This window comes from Gracilinanus agilis, chromosome 2 (genome assembly GCF_016433145.1).
Source record: "Gracilinanus agilis isolate LMUSP501 chromosome 2, AgileGrace, whole genome shotgun sequence".
Lineage (NCBI taxonomy): Eukaryota > Metazoa > Chordata > Mammalia > Didelphimorphia > Didelphidae > Gracilinanus > Gracilinanus agilis.
Window position 1 is genome coordinate 564,473,944 of NC_058131.1, and position 16,777 is coordinate 564,490,720.

Below are 16,777 nucleotides of genomic sequence, written 5' to 3' on the forward strand. Positions count from 1 at the left end.
ATATATATATATATGTATATATATATACAGACATATATAGATATATAGATATGTATATACATGTATAGATATATAGATATGTATATATGATATAGCTATATATGCGCCATGGTATATATATATACCATGGCAAGTCCCTTAACCCCAGGCACCTAGTCCTTGCCATTCCTCTGTCTTAGAATTGATGCTAAGACTAGAAGGTAAGGGTTTAAAAAAGACTATAGGTCAATGATTCCTAAAGTGGGGACTACTGCCCCCTGGTGGGGGCTGCAGTGATCCAGGAGTGAGGTGATGGCCACAGGTGCATTTATCTTTCTTATTAATTGCTATTCAAATTTAAAAGAAATTAATTTCCAGGGGCACTAAGTAATATTTTTTTCTGGAAAGGGGGCAGTAGGCCAAAAATGTTTGGGAACCATTGCTCTAGGTGATTATTTAGGCTTAAAACCAGCATGCGAAATGTTAAAGAACAGAAAATAAGGAATTATCTCAAGGACTCTCTAGATATTTATAGAACAAGCTATAGCACATTATCTCAAGGGCCTTCATCTTTGGCAATGTTTAAACAAGCAGCTTTATTGTAAAACTTCTAGAACTAGCATTTATAGTTCTTGGAAGAGAGAGAATTGAATCTCCCTTCTCATTTCTGACTTCATGTACATACTTCAGCTGGGGAAGTTTGAAGTGCATTTAATTTATGCCCCCCAAACCTCAGCGCCTTTTCTTCCCTTCCTACCCCTTCTCCTAGCTTCCCTTATTGTAATGACTAGGACCATCAGATCTGTAGCATTTTGAGGTTTATGAAGCTCTTTTTTGGAAGTGATTGGTAACCTAACATTTCAAACTGTTTATTCAGCTATTAGGTATTTTGTATTTTGCAGTATAATTCTCTCCCTGGTAGCTTTTGCTCCAAAGAAATTTTCCCAGCATTGCATAGCATGGTCTGTGAGGGGGATGAAAATAAATTAGAATGAGTTTACGTAACTGCCACAGGTGGCCAAACAAACTCTTAGGAAACTGGGCACCTGTAAACGGAGTTTGTATAAGCATCTGGCTATTGTATCTCCATGCACCCTATTCTTAGAAAGTGCAAATTATAGATGTTTTTCACAAGTCACTAGGTCAATCCATAAAAAGGTGCAGTAATAAGTACCTTACTTTTGACTCGCACATAAATTGGGTTTAAAAGTGTCAGAGATGTGCAAAGTTGTTGGGGAAAAGTTTTCACATTTGTAACTTCCAGGTTTGAAGCCTTCACATCAGTCTTCCCTGAATACTTCGTATACTCCACTTACCTTCACAATATACTTTCCAGGGATATCCACATAGATAATGAATTGATACATGATTGTCAGACATAGGTCAGTATTTGGGAGATTCCCAGGGAAAGTGTGGGAGAGATGTATTAGGCTGTCTGACTTTGTTATTATATACCTGTGAAACCTGGACAGTATATTAGTGCCATGCCAGGAAATTGAATTGCTTCCACTTGAATTGTCTCAGGAAGATGATGAAGATCTCCTGGTAAGATAAAGTACCAGACACTGAAGTTCTTTCTCAAGCTGAATTGCCAGGCATTCAGTCTTTATTGTAGAGAATACAATCCCATTGGGCTGGCCACATTGTTTGAATGCCAAACACATTTGCCTAAAAGCCTGTTTTACAGAGAACTCACACAAGGTAAGTGCTCTCATGGAAGTCAGAAGAAGCTATACAAGGGCATTCTCAAGGTCTCTCCCTGAAGAACTTTAGTATCAACTTAGAGACATGGGAAACAATGGCACAGAACTGTCATGTAGCCATACCCACATCAAAGAAGGCACTGTGTTCTATGAGTAAAGTAAAATTGCACTAACTAATAAGAAACGTGAGATGCACAAATTTAGAAACATCCCTATCCTAAATGTTCAGACTGGCCATTTTTACTTGACCTGTGGTGGAGCCTAAAAAGCTCATAATGGTCTGATCAATTACTGTCCGATACACTGTGCATTGACTCCAATATGATAATATCACTTTTGTCACAAAGAACAATAACCAACTAGGTCAAATCATTCATCTATTTATTAATCAACTATTGATTGCTTTCTATACATAAAAGCAACTTGGTATATATAGAAGAAAATGGCTTCTGCCCCAAGAGACTTCTTTTTAATTCTCTTTTCTAACCATTGTTGTATCATTTAATTTTAAATATATTAAATGAGGATAATCATTCTTTAAAAGCCTATATCATAAGGTTTCCCATTCTGACCAGTTGTCAATGGAGAAGAATTTATTATGCATCACCTAAAGCAGTGATGGGCAAACTACTGCCTGCAGGCTAGATGAGGCCCCCTGAAATGTTCTATCTGGCCACACATTATTCCTAATCTGACAAATACAATGAGTAGGATACAATATAATGAAACTTCCAAAGAATTGCCTTAGAAACAAACTGACAGATGAGCATTTCCTTTCCTTTGGCCCCCTCTTTAAAAAGTTTGCCCATCACTGACCTAAAGTAAAAAAAGGAGGAGTGGCAATCATGATACTAGACAATGCCAAAGTAGAAATGGATCTGATTAAAAGAGATAAGGAAGAAAATTGCATTTTGCTACTATAAATAACAAAGTAATATCATTACTAAACATTTATGTACCAAATAGAATAGCATCTAGATTTCCGAATGAAAAATTAAAGGAACTCAAAGAGGAAATAAATGGTAAGACCATACTAGTGGGGGATCTCAACCTTCCTCTTTCATAACTAGATAAATCAAACCAGAAAAATAAATAAGGGAAGTAAATTAAATGCTAGAAAAATTGGAGTTAATAGATATCTGGAGAAAACTGAATAGGGAAAAAAAGGAATATGCCTTCTTCTCAGCAGTACATGGTACATATACAAAGATCAACCATGTACTAGGGCATAAAAATATTGCAAACAAATGCAGAAAAGCAGAAATAATAGATGCCACTTTTTCATGCCATAATGTGATAAAAATTATAATTAACAAGGGTCCATTGAAAGGCAAATTTAAAATTAATTGGAAACTAATCTAATGCTGCAAAACTGGTGGATCAAAGAAGAAATCACACAATTGCAGACTTCATTAAAGAGAATATCAATGAGGAGACAACATATCAAAACCTATGAGAATAGCCAAAGCAGTACTTAGGAGAAATATATATACCTGAGTGCCTATACAAAGACAACTGGAGAGGAAAGAGATTAACGAATTGGGCTTGCAACTTAAAAAAATTAGAAAAAGAACAAATTGGAAATCCCCAGATAAACACTGAATTGGGAATCTTAAAAATTAAAGGAGAAATTAATAAAATTGGAAGTAAAAGAACTATTGAACTAATAAATAAGACTAGTTGCTCCTACTTTGACAAAACAAATAAAATAGATAAAGCACTGGTTAATCTAATAAAAAATAAGAAAGAAGAGAATCAAATTAAAAGTATCAAAAATGAAAAGGGTGACCTCACCTCTAATTAAGAGGAAATTAAGGTAATTATTAAGAACTATTTTGCTAAATTATATGACATTAAATATGACAACTTAGGTGAAAAGGGTGAATATTTACAAAAATATAAATTGCGTAGATTAATAAAAGAGAAAAATAGAATACTTAATCCCATCTCAGAAAAAGAAACTGAACAATCTATCAAAGAACTCTCTAAGAAAAAATTCCCAGGGCCAGATGTATTCACAAGTGAATTCTATCAAACATTTAAAGAACAACTAATCCCAATACTATAAAAACTATTTGATAAAATGAGCAAAGACAGAGTTTTACCAAATTCCTGGTATGACACAAATATGTAGTGATTCCAAAGCCAGGCAGACCAAAAACAGAGAAAAAAACTATCTACCAATATCCTTAATTAAATAAATGCAAAATTCTGAAATAGAACACTAGCAAAAAGACTCTAGCAAATTATCATGAGGATTATTCACTATGATTAGGTGGGATTTATCTCAGGAACTCAAGGAGGGTTTAACATTAGGAAAACTATCCACATAATTAACGATATCAATAATCAAATCAACAGAAATCATATGATTATCTCAATAGATGCTGACCAGTTGCTGGGTTCTTTGGAACCCAGAAACTAGTCAGAAAGAGATTATAGGGGACCCTGGTGTTAATACTGTACACAGGACCAGACCTTTAGCAGTCCTTTTGCCTACACCTACTTCTAGGTCACAATTCAAGAGTGGGGAGGAGCACTTTTGGTCAAGAGGAAGCAATAGCCCTGAGAAACAGTATCACTTTTGGTAGCAAGGGATCAGGAATTCTAAGGAATAGCAACACTTTTGGTCTAGGGCAGCAGGGCTCCTAAGGAGCAGTATTATTAAGAAATAATAAAACAAAAACAAATCAATGAAAAAATAGAAGACTACCTGAATTATCTTGTCAGAAAAAAATAATTGGCCTACAAAACAGATTGAGGAGAGGTAATTTAAGAATTATTCAACTACCTGAAAACCAGGGAGAAAGAAAAAACTTAGAGATCATATTTCAAGAAACTGTGAAGGAAATCTGTGTCTATATTTTCAAACTGGAGGGTAAAAAATAGAAAGTATCCACTGATAACCACTGAAAGAGATCCCAAAATGAAAACTCTCAGAATATTCCAGCTAAGTCTCAGAGCTTCTAGGTCAAAGAGAAAATTCTTTGAATAGTCAGAAAGAAACTATATAACATGGAGTCACAGTCACGATCACATAAGATTTAGCAGCTTCTACAATAAAGGAGCAGAAAACTTGGAATATGCTATTCTGAAAGAAAAGAACTGAGATTACACCAAGAATAATCAACCCAGTGAAATTAAGTATAATCATTTAATCATTCAAGGGGAAAAATATATATGCATATATATATATACATATATGTATATCACAAAATTAAAAACTCTCATTAAGTTTTAATGAAATTGAAAAAGATAAGAATGGGATAGAAAATCTGACTTTAAAATATAAGATGCACGAGAAGCATAAAAGATATGCATGAAAGAGAAATCATAAGAGACTCAAAGTTAAACTCTTTATGGGAAGATGGCACATGCCACCTCTGAGAACATTATTGGTATAAGGGCAGTTTTTAGAATTCTACTTAGAAAGAAATTGTGTGACTTCCACTTGTGGGATTTCCACTTCTGGAAGCCAAGATAATGGAGTAAGGCAGGCACTCTCTGAGTTTGTACAAACTAACCACACACGCACACAAAAAAGCCTTAAAATTATGAAATGGCAGAAGCTACAAAAGACAGGGTGAAACAGTATTCTATGACAAGATAACATAAAGGGAAAGTAAAAAAAAACTGTCTCACTAGTGTGAGAGAGAAGAGCAACTCAGTGCAGGTAGCATCCAGGGAGGCTGGTGGCAGGGGTGAGTGGAATCCAGATCAATCCAGCACAGGGATAATTTGAGCAAAAGCAGCTGCAAGCCTCTCCACCACAAGCCACCAGGCTGCCCCTTCAAAGAACAAGCTAGAGGATACAAGGGGACACTATGAGAATGAAAGATAATCATGCCACCTCCTAGCTACAGAGTAGATTCCAATACAAGCTTAGGAGAGTACTCGCAGCACACCAAGAATAGAGCCAAATTTTAACATATAGGCAAGTTTACAAAATAAGCTGGAAAAATGAGCAAAAGGCAAAGAAAAAAATATTGATCCTAGAAAGTTAGTGAAAAGGAAGATCAAAATACAAACTTAGAAGAGGACAATAATGCCAAACAGCTACACATCAGTCCTCAAAGGAAAATATGAAATGGTGTTAGGCAAAAATGAGCTCCTAGACAAGCTCAAAAATAATTTTAAAAATCAAATAGAAGGAAAAGTTGGATAAAGAAATGAGAGTGATACTAGGGAATCATGATAAAAGACTCAATAGTTAGTAAAAGATAAACAAAAACTCACTAAAGAAATCAACTCCCTGAAAACTAGAACTGGCCATTTGGAAAGGAAGTACAAAATTACAAAAAAAAAAAACAATTCTCAAAAAAACATGGTAGAGTAATTTGTAAAGCTTCCTTACCCTCAAAATACCTCTTACAATAAAAAATAACTCCACATAATCCATGTTAAAAGTATCAAAAATAGACAGGAGTTGGGAGTGAAGTTGAACAGTCATGGACAGCTAGAAAGGAAAGTTTCTGACTTTCCTGGCCTCAGTACAACAGCCAAAATCCCTAGGGGCAGGGACAGAGCAATCAGAGTGGTATCAGCAAACCAGCCACTTGGGCAGGATCAGCAATCTCACCTTACTTGTAGAGCCTCAGAGCTTGTATCCCTGAATATATCACTGTAATCAGTGGGCAGAGGGCCATGGAAACAGCTGTGTTGGTGGTAGCCTTCTTTTCTGGAGAGCCTTGCTGACTCCCAGCTGGTGAATGAAGGAAGGGATACCTTAGAGTCTTTGGGTTCCAGGTCCCGAGAGAAGGACCTCAACCCTCATTGCTAACGAATGAGGGACTTTGGGGGCCTGAAACAATATGGACCAGAAACCTGTTCTGTCCCAGACTAAGGCATTAGGAAAGAAGGAGTGATGAAGAAGCATACACCTGAGAGTGTAGTTAATGAAAGACTGGGGTCCCATCAACAATTATCACTATCAGCAGAGTGGAGTCCCTGATAGCTGCCACAGTGTGAGGTGGACTATCTGCTTGCAGAGCCCCAGGCCACTAGCTCAAAAAGAGCTCTTAGAAGAGCTTTAAAAAGACCTCAAAATCAGAGGAAAAATCAGAAAAAAATAAGAGCAATTCAAGAAAATAAAGAAAATTATAATAAAAAGATTACCCAAATGGAAAAAGAGGTACAGAAACTCATGTTAGAAAATTATTTATTAAGAACTAGAATTAGACAAGAGGAAGCTAAAAATTCTCCAAGACAAGAAATAATAAAGCAAAATCAAAAGAATGAAATAATAGAAGACAATATGAAACATCTTCTCACAAAAACAAATGACCTGGAAAATAGATCAAGAAGAGACACTATAAGAATGGTTCGACTCCCACAAAGTTATGATTTTTAAAAAAGAGTTTATACTTCATACTCCAAGAAATCATTAGGGAAAACTTCCTAGACATTCTGATATCAGAGGATAAAATAGAAATTGAAAGAATCTACCAATCACCACCTCAAAGAGACCCAAAGATGAAAATGCACAGGAACATCAATGCTAAGTTCTGTAGCTTCCAGGTCAAAGAGAAAAAAGTATGTGACAAGAAAAGAAAACAATTTAAATACTATGGAGCTACAGTCAGAATAACACAAGACCTAGAAGCTACAAAATTAAAAGAACACAGGAAATGGAACATAATTTTTGGCAGAGCAAAACAACTGGGCTTACAACCAAAAAGAATATACCCAAAATAGATGAGCATGATTATAAAAGGATATTTAATGAACTAAAAAAGTTTCAAGTATTCTGGGGGTGGGGTGGGGGGAATTCCAGAATTGAGGAAAAAATGTAATTTATACATACAAAAGTAATGATGAAAGACTAATCATACATAACCTGTCAAGATCTATTTATCATCTCTGATAAGCACAGCTTAGTTGATAAGAAAGTAATGGACATGGGAGACAATCTTGACTGTTAACTCATAGTTGCTTCTCCAAATTGCAATTGAGTCACAAGTTTATTATATAAGAAAATTCAAATTCCCTTTTACCCAAAAGCACAAGGAAAGTTTCCCACAACTACACAGAGCTATATTTTTAACATAGACAAAATAAAAGCCTTAGAAACTTTAAGGTGTAGATAAGAATACAAGGTTGGATTGTAGGTGCCTTCTCATCAGTTAAGTCTGGGAATATTTTGCTAAGTCGGGAAGTCCCTGAATTTTTTGGCCTTGAATGTTTAAAACCACTTTTTGAGACGCAGCAGCTGTGTTCCTGACCAAAGGGGAGAATGTTAACCTCTTGACTTCTGGTTTGCTAAGAGCTTAAAGCTTTCTAATAAGGCCACAATACTTTTCAACAAGAAATCACAAGGATCACAAAAAGGGGTCCAAAGAGGAGTCTGAGATTTTTATCAATTTGGGACTTGTTTCACTTATTGGCTTCCCACAACAACCCAAAAGTTCAAGTTGTTTAATTTCTATATAAGACAATGTCATCTCTAGGTGCATGTATGAATGGAAGATTCAAGGTCAAACTGAATGTAATAGAATGAGCCAAAATGGTAGTAGAGTAGATCAGAAGGGATGGGGTGAAATAGCTATCCTCATGTGAAGAAGGAATGAGTGGAGGAATTGTTATAGAGAAGGCGAGAAGGGGGATGGTGATATTAGAACCCTACTCCCATAAGATCTGGGAAAAAGAGAGAACAACATACATAATTAGAAGGGCAAAAATCTTCTCAACATACAGAGAAATAGGAGGGATGGGGGTTGGCATAAAGGAATGACTGGGAGTCCCCTTGGGGGGACTGAGGGACTAAGGGAAGGAATAGTAGGTTAAGAAAAAGGAGGGCAAGGGGATAAGAAAAGGGAGTGTAAGGGGAGTACATATCAAGAGGAGGGGGTGGAGTAATGTGAGAGGATAAGGGAGGGATTCAGGATAAGAGAGGGATTTTTAGAATCAAACTCATCTCAAGAAGTAGAAGGTCATGATTAGGGGGATAAGGAAGGAATTTTTTGAAAAGTAGATAGAATAAGAAGTAAGAGGCAAGGGGGAAGGGACAAGGGAAGGTCTTTTTGAAAGGTGGGCCAATTAAGAACTAGAAGAGCAAGGGGAGAAAATAAGAGGATTTTGGGGATGGTGTGTGAATTGGAATGGTACCAATAAAAAGGAATTAGACATCTAAGGAGGGAGACAGTGAAAAGAAAGGAAGAGGGGGACAAACAATGAGGAGGAATGTAGTGGAGGGAAATGCACAGCTAGTAATTATGCCACTGAATGTGAATTGGATGAATTTACCCATATAAAGAAGATAGAAGAATAGTTCAAAAATCAGGACTTGATGCTATGTTGTTTATAAAAAAATATACTGAAAGGGGAAGTAATAAATGTTGGAGGGGATATGGCAAAATTGGGACACTAATGTATTGCTGGTGGATTTGTGAATTGATCCAACCTTTCTCAAGGCAATTTAGAACAATGCCCAAAGAGCTTTAAAATAATGCATACCCTTTTATCCAACAATACCTCTACTGTGTTTGTACCCCAAAGAGATAATAATGAAAAATTTTTGTCCAAAAATATCCATAGCCACACTCTTTGTGATTAAAAAAAAAATGGAAAATGAGGGCATGTCCCTCAATTGGAGAATGACTAAACAAATTGTGGTATATGATGGTGGTGGAATATCATTTTGCTGTAAGCAATAATGAACTGTTTTATTTCTATAAAAACTAGGAAGACCTCCATGAACTGATGCAGAGCGAAATTAGCAGAACCAGGAGAATATTGTACACACTGAAACATTGTGGCACGATTATATGTAATTGATTTTGCTACTAATAGCAATGTAATGATATAAGATAATTCTGAGGGACTTTTGAGAGAAAGAACTGTAGGAGTAGACTGATTCAAATGATCAAATTAAGTACTGATAGGAACGTGGAGCATGAGGCCTAATATTACATTGCTAGAGAAGCTGCTTGATTTTTATTGCCCTAGATATGTATCTCAGTCCCTCACATTTTCATTCTCACATATGAAGTATTACCAAAATAACTTCCTGAATGGATGTTAATTCTCTTCTCTCTCCTCTTCAACTCCAATTTTTTATTTGTAACATTAGTTATTATTATTGTATCACATATGTATTATAAGAAGATCACTTTATTGCTGTAGCTTCACTGTTTCCCCATATTATACTGGATCAAATTCAAGTGCCTTAAAATAATGTTCAAGGCCCCCTAATATCTAGAGCTGCCCCAAGAACTTATCTGAATTTTCTGCAGTAGAATAGTACAGTGACGATGAGTAAATCTGTAGTCAAAGGATTTTTCTTCAGATTCTGCCTCTGACACTTACCTTTGTGACTAAGCAATAGTAACTTAATCTCCTTCATTTTCAGTTTCCTCATTTTTTGAATGAATTAGACTAGATGACTTCTGAAGTATTGTAGCTCTAGGTCAATGATCCTATGACCTCCTTATAGTCATATAAACATGCTATTCCTGCCTCTGTATCTTTGATCATGATACATTTCCATATTCACAAATACTTTTACCCTCTTCTACTATTAAAACTACCAATTTGCTAAGTTATGAACTGTTAATTTTCAAAAGGGAAGAAATTATTAATAGTTACTTGGAAAGATTTAACCTCACTCATAAGAAAAAAGCAAGGAAATGACAATTTTCAGTTACTATCTCAAACATCAACTCAGTGAAGAAAATTGAAATCAAATAAACTCAATATTGGCAGGAATGTGGAGGAACAGGTACACTCATTAATTTCTAGTAGAATTACAAAGGTAGAAAATTTGGGGGAACTATCTGGCAGTACACAGCCAAAGTTATAAAATTGATCATGCCTGTTTGAAATAAAGCCAAAATGTTTTCTCAAAAGTTTTTTAAAAACTATCTTGTCCAAAGCTTTTCATAGGAAAATTATAAACAGATTTTTTTAAATGGAAGCAAGCTAAATTTCCAGAGAATAAGAGAATGGTTAAAATAATTGAGATACCTGAATAAATAACATGAGAGACAAAATAAAATATTATACTACAATTAAGATGGACAAGTATGAAGAATAAAAAAAGAAATCTTCACATATTTATTAAATATTTAGAAAAAGACAGAAACAGAAAAATGAAATATACATGATGATCATAAAAATATAAAAGGAAATGAGGATACTTAAGAATTCTGATGAAAGTTTAGAATATATGACTGGAAATTGATAGGATACTTTTACTCCATCTATTTATTTGTTCATTGGTTGAACCTGGATCTCCTTATTTTGCCCAGGACAGAAGTGCAGTATTTGCTAATGAGCCAGATCCCTCTATTGACGAGCCAAGCAGTATGACTTGCTCCATTTCCAATTTGGGTTGCCTGATCCCTTCTCAAGTAGCCTAGTGGCCTTTCACTCCCATGGGTTGACCATGATGGTGCCAGAAGTAATGCGGACACTCAATCAGTTTTTGCCCTACTATAGCTTAAAATTCTTGAGTTCAACCAATGCCCCAGCCTCAGCCTCCCTAAGATATGTGTCATCTTGCTCCAGTGATTGACATCCAAAGTTCAAAGTTGATGTTTAATCAAATATTTTATTTTTCAGTATTTAAAAAGAAATCCTACCTTTAGCATCTACTTCAAGTTCTACCCTTCTTCAAATATTTACTCCAATGTGATTTTTTTCTCTGAATTTCTTGTGTACTAATTATTTCTGCCACCCATCTTTGGACTTAATCATAAATCCCTTTCTTATTCCTAAATAATTATTTTATTTGTATAGTCATGTATTTCAATATGTGTATAGTTGATCTCCCTAACTAGAGCCTAAGTTGCTTGAGGGACAGGTCCATGGCTTGTGGTTACTTAGCTATCTCCCACAGTGCTAAGCACATAGGTGACCACTCCAATGTTTGTTGAACTGAATTAATTACATTCTCATTTACATGTTACTGAACAAAGTAAGATTGAATAGCCATAGTCCAAGACACTAAGGAATCTAGAAAAACCAAGATGTCCCTGCAAGAGGCATAGAAAAAGCAAGTCTTTTACATATGCACAAACAGGGATTCATTAATGAATTCAAAACAGACTCCTGAGGGGCTGTTTCTATAGGCAAAGATTAAAAGCCTTATCTAGTTGGCATGCTTCTGAGATTTCTAAAGGGGCCCACTTTCCAAAACCTTGCCTCTTGGGTAATTTTCTCAACCAGAAAAGAGATCCATTGGGTTTCATGTGGCCCAATCTGAAAAGGCATGTATTTACTTTAAAATGGAAATCAGAACCCTTTAGCAGGGCCAGCATTGGGAATGAGAATGGCCAGCTGAAAGGTCACCTTCCCCAGGCAGCCTCCTTATTGGTATCCCAGACTGCTGCTCTCTCCGTCTCCCAGAGCTTCCACTACAAGTACTTTAAGCCTTCTCAGCAGTCCATTCACGTCATCCTACAAATGTGTCTGCATGTTGTGGAGAGTCAGGAGTGGATTCCTCAGCTGCTATTTACCAAACGAATGTAGCCACCCTTATTCAACTTGGGCTCAAAGGGAGAAAGGAAGGTGGGGCAGTGCAAAGAAATCCCTAACTCCAGCTTTCCTTTTCTCTCTCAAAGGGGTTTTAAAAAATAAATCCATCCATCCAAATCACTATCACATACAAGCATTTCACTTCCCCAAAGAAAAAAACATGAGCTTGGACAAATGACAAATGGAGGGTCCCTTGTGGAGACATGAAAAGCAAATTCAGCAGCTTGGGCTCTTTCTCAAAGGAAGCATAAGGATATTCTTGTTATAGTAATACAAAGGAAAGCATGAGCTCATCATGCCAGGACTTAATTGAAACCTCAGCCCGAAACTGTTTTTTTGTGGGCTTTGGCAAAAGCCTGGGTAAGTCCCCGATAGAGAGTATGTACAGACCATAAAAAGCAGCTCACTTCTTGACTGCAGTGTAGTTTGGATGCTACCCCACAAGTTACTTTTAGTGTTGCTTACTACCTAAATTCACCTATTCTCAGAGTCCTTTAAGAGAGAGAAAAGAAAAAAAAAATTTGGTGAAACCTGGAGGTCATGGTCAGTATTTCCTTTAATGCCTATGATTCTTTTTAAATGAGTTCATAGAATTAGAGCAGAAAGACTGTAAGACAACTGTATGAACTGCTTCACAACTGTGCAAAATGACCATCACGTCAAAGGAAGATGGTAAATGTGAAATTTTAATATTCTGGTTCACTTGCATTCTAAAGTGGGTTGAGTCATAGTTTCTCATCCAAACCCCAGTATTATATATATGTATATATATATTGGATATATATATATTGGATATATATATGGATATATATGGATATTTTATATATATGTATAATCTTTGAAGTTTTCTTTTCTTCTATTATTCTCAAAGGTTTTCTAGAGACTTATGGGGTATGTGATACACAAGACAAAAAAGTATAGGAAGAAATGGCATGAAAAAAGACACTCTCCTGTCAAGTTTTTAATCAATCATGACTACTCGACTTTTTTTTTTTTTAAACCCTTACCTTCCCTCTTGGAGTCAATACTGTGTATTGGCTCCAAGGCAAAAGAGTGGTAAGGATAGGCAATGGGGGTCAAGTGACTTGCCCAGGGTCACACAGCTGGGAAGCTGGCTCTCAATCCACTGAGCTACCCAGCTGCCCCCTTGACTACTTGATTTTAAGAAAAATTCATTGGGGAAAGGGGTATTGAAGGAAGGAGAGAAAGCTTGGAAAGGGGCCTCAGCACAAAAAGCCTTACTGGAGGAACGAGTGTGGAACACCATAAGCTCAAGGGTTCTTTGAAGCACAGTTCATGTTACCATGAAAGGAAAACAAATAGAGATTGCTGAGAAAGGTAAGAAAAGTATAATAAATTTCTGTGGGTTCTTCTTACTAAATTCCATTAGGTTCATCCTAATTTGTTTCTAGCCCCAGGCATAAGGGGACATATTTCCATAATTACTTTAACACCCCTACTGATTTGAGTGTGTTTAAATATCTGAATGTACAGTGTTTGCCTTAGGACATCATTTTATTCTCTTTTATTATTCTACCCTTAGAATATACCTCTAATGTGCCAGGATCCATAAATGACATCTAAAAGATGGCTTCTACCCATAAAGAATTTATATTTCAAGCAATCAAATCAACAAACTAATGAAAAAGACACTTTAAATTGGTGGCCAAGAGCCAGTGGCTGAAAGAAGCTCTTTCCAGACCACTTTTCCTAATGGAGACTCATTTCCCAATTTCTTTTCTATCTTTTCATCCGAGTCTGGGGATATAGGAAGAACAAAGCCACTTCAGTGTTTCCTAGAGAAATAAATATATTCTGGTGTATTAACTGGGCATGCTGTCTCCCTTAGAAAGTCTTTTGCATTTACTTTTTCTGGCTTCATACAATAGAAAGAACATTGGATTTAGAGTCTGAGGTCCTCATTTCCAAACCCAGTTCTATCAGTTACTACTTATGAGACTTTGAACATGTCTCTTGCCTCTAAAATGGAAGCATTTAACTACATGATTCCCAAGTCTCTTTCAATATAAAATCTACAAACATAGGACTTTCTATTTATTTATTTGTACAGATGACACATTTTTTTCTGGTATATTCTTTTTTTAAAAACATTTATTAATATTCGTTTTTAACATGTTTACATGATTCATGCTCCTACTTTCCCCTTCATCCCCCGCACTCCCCCCACCCATGCCAATGCACATTTCCACTGGTTTTATCATGTGATAGATCAAGACGTATTTCCAAATTGTTGATAGTTGCATTGGTGTGGTAGTTTCGAGTCTACATCCCCAATCATGTCCACCTCAACCCATGCATTCAAGCACTTGTTTTTCTTATATGTTTCCTCTCCTGCAGTCCTTCCTCTGAATGTGGGTAGTGTTCTTTACCATAAATCCCTCAGAATTGTCCTGTGTCATTGCATTGCTGTTGGTACAGAAGTCCATTACATTCGATTTTACCATAGTATATCAGTCTCTGTGTACAATGTTCTTCTGGCTCTGCTCCTTTCGCTCTGCATTGATTCCTGGAGGTCTTTCCAGTTCATCTGGAACTCCTCCAGTTTATTATTCCTTTGAGTGCAATAGTATTCCATCACCAGCATATACCACAATTTGTTCAGCCATTCCCCAATTGAAGGGCATACCCTCCTTTTCCAGTTTTTTGCCACCACAAAAAGCGCGGCTATAAATATTTTCGTACAAGTCTGTTTATTAATGATCTCTTTGGGGTACAAACCCAACAATGCTATGGCTGGATCAAAGGGCAGGCATTCTTTTATAGCCCTTTGAGCATAGTTCCAAATTGCCAGCCAGAATGGTTGTATCAGTTCACAACTCCACCAGCAATGCATCAATGTCCCAATTTTGCCACATCCCCTCCAGCATTCATTACTCTACCCTTCTTTCATTTTAATCAATCTGCTAGATGTGAGGTGGTACCTCAGAGTTGTTTTGATTTGCATTTCTCTAATAATTAGAGATTTAGAACACTTTCTTGTGTGCTTATTGATATTTTAGATTTCTTTACCTGAAAATTGCCTATTCATGTCTCTTGCCTATTTATCAATTGGGGAATGGCTTAATTTTTTATACAATTGATTTAACTCCTTGTATATTTGAGTAATTAGACGCCTGTCAAGAGTTTTTTGTTATAAAGATTTTTTCCCAATTTGTTGTTTCCCTTCTGATTTTGACTACATTGTTTTTGTTTGTACAAAAGCTTTTTAGTTTAATATAATCAAAATTATTTATTTTACATTTTGTAATTTTCTCTAACTCTTGCTTGGTTTTAAAATCTTTCCTTTTCCAGAGATCTGACAAGTATACTATTCTGTGTTCACTTAACTCATTTATAGTTTCCCTCTTTATATTCAAGTCATTCATCCATTCTGAATTTATCTTGGTGTAGGGTTTGAGATGTTGATCTAAACCTAATCTCTCCCATATTGTTTTCCAAGTTTCCCAGCAGTTTTTGTCAAATAGTGGATTCATGTCCCAAAAGTTGGGCTCTTTGGGTTTATCATACACTGTCTTGCTGACATCATTAACCCAAAGTCTATTCCACTGATCCTCCCTTCTGTCTCTTAGCCAGTACCATATTGTTTTGATGACTGCTGCTTTATAGTATAGTTTAATATCTGGTACTGCTAGGCCCCCTTCCTTCACATTTTTTTTCATTATTTCCCTTGATATTCTTGATCTTTTGTTATTCCAAATGAAATTTGTTATAGTTTTTTCTAATTCAGTAAAGAAGTTTTTTGGTAGTTTGATAGGTATGGTGCTAAATAGGTAAATTAATTTGGGTAGAATGGTCATTTTTATTATGTTAGCTCATCCTACCCATGAGCAATCAATGGCTTTCTAATTGTTTAGATCCAGTTTTATTTGTTTGGAAAGTGTTTTGTAGTTGTTTTCGTATAATTGCTGTGTTTGTTTTGGTAGATAGATTCCCAAGTATTTTATATTGTCTAGGGTGATTTTAAATGGTTTTTCTCTTTCTACTTCTTGCTGCTCTAATGTGTTAGAAATGTATAGAAATGCTGATGATTTATGTGCATTTATTTTGTATCCTGCAACTTTGCTAAAGTTGTTGATTATTTCTACAAGCTTCTTAGTTGATTCTCTAGGATTTTTAAAGTATACCATCATATCATCTGCAAACGGTGATAGCTTAGTCTCCTCATTGCCTATTTTGATACCTTCAATTTCTTTTTGTTCTCTAATTGCTACTGCTAGTGTTTCTAGTACTATGTTGAATAATAGAGGTGATAATGGGCATCCTTGTTTTACTCCTGATCTTATTGGGAAGGCTTCTAATTTATCCCCATTGCATATGATGTTTGTTGATGGTTTTAGGTATATAGTGTTTATTATTTTTAGGAAAGGTCCTTCTATTCCTATACTTTTCAGTGTTTTCAATAGGAAATGGATGCTGTATTTTGTCAAAGGCTTTTTCAGCATCTATTGAGATAATCAGATGATTTTTGTTTGTTAGACTGTTGATATGGTCAATTATGTGGATTGTTTTCATAATGTCGAACCATCCTTGCATTCCTGGTATAAATCCCACCTGATCATGGTGGATGATCTTCTTAATTACTTGCTGGAGTCTCTTTGCTA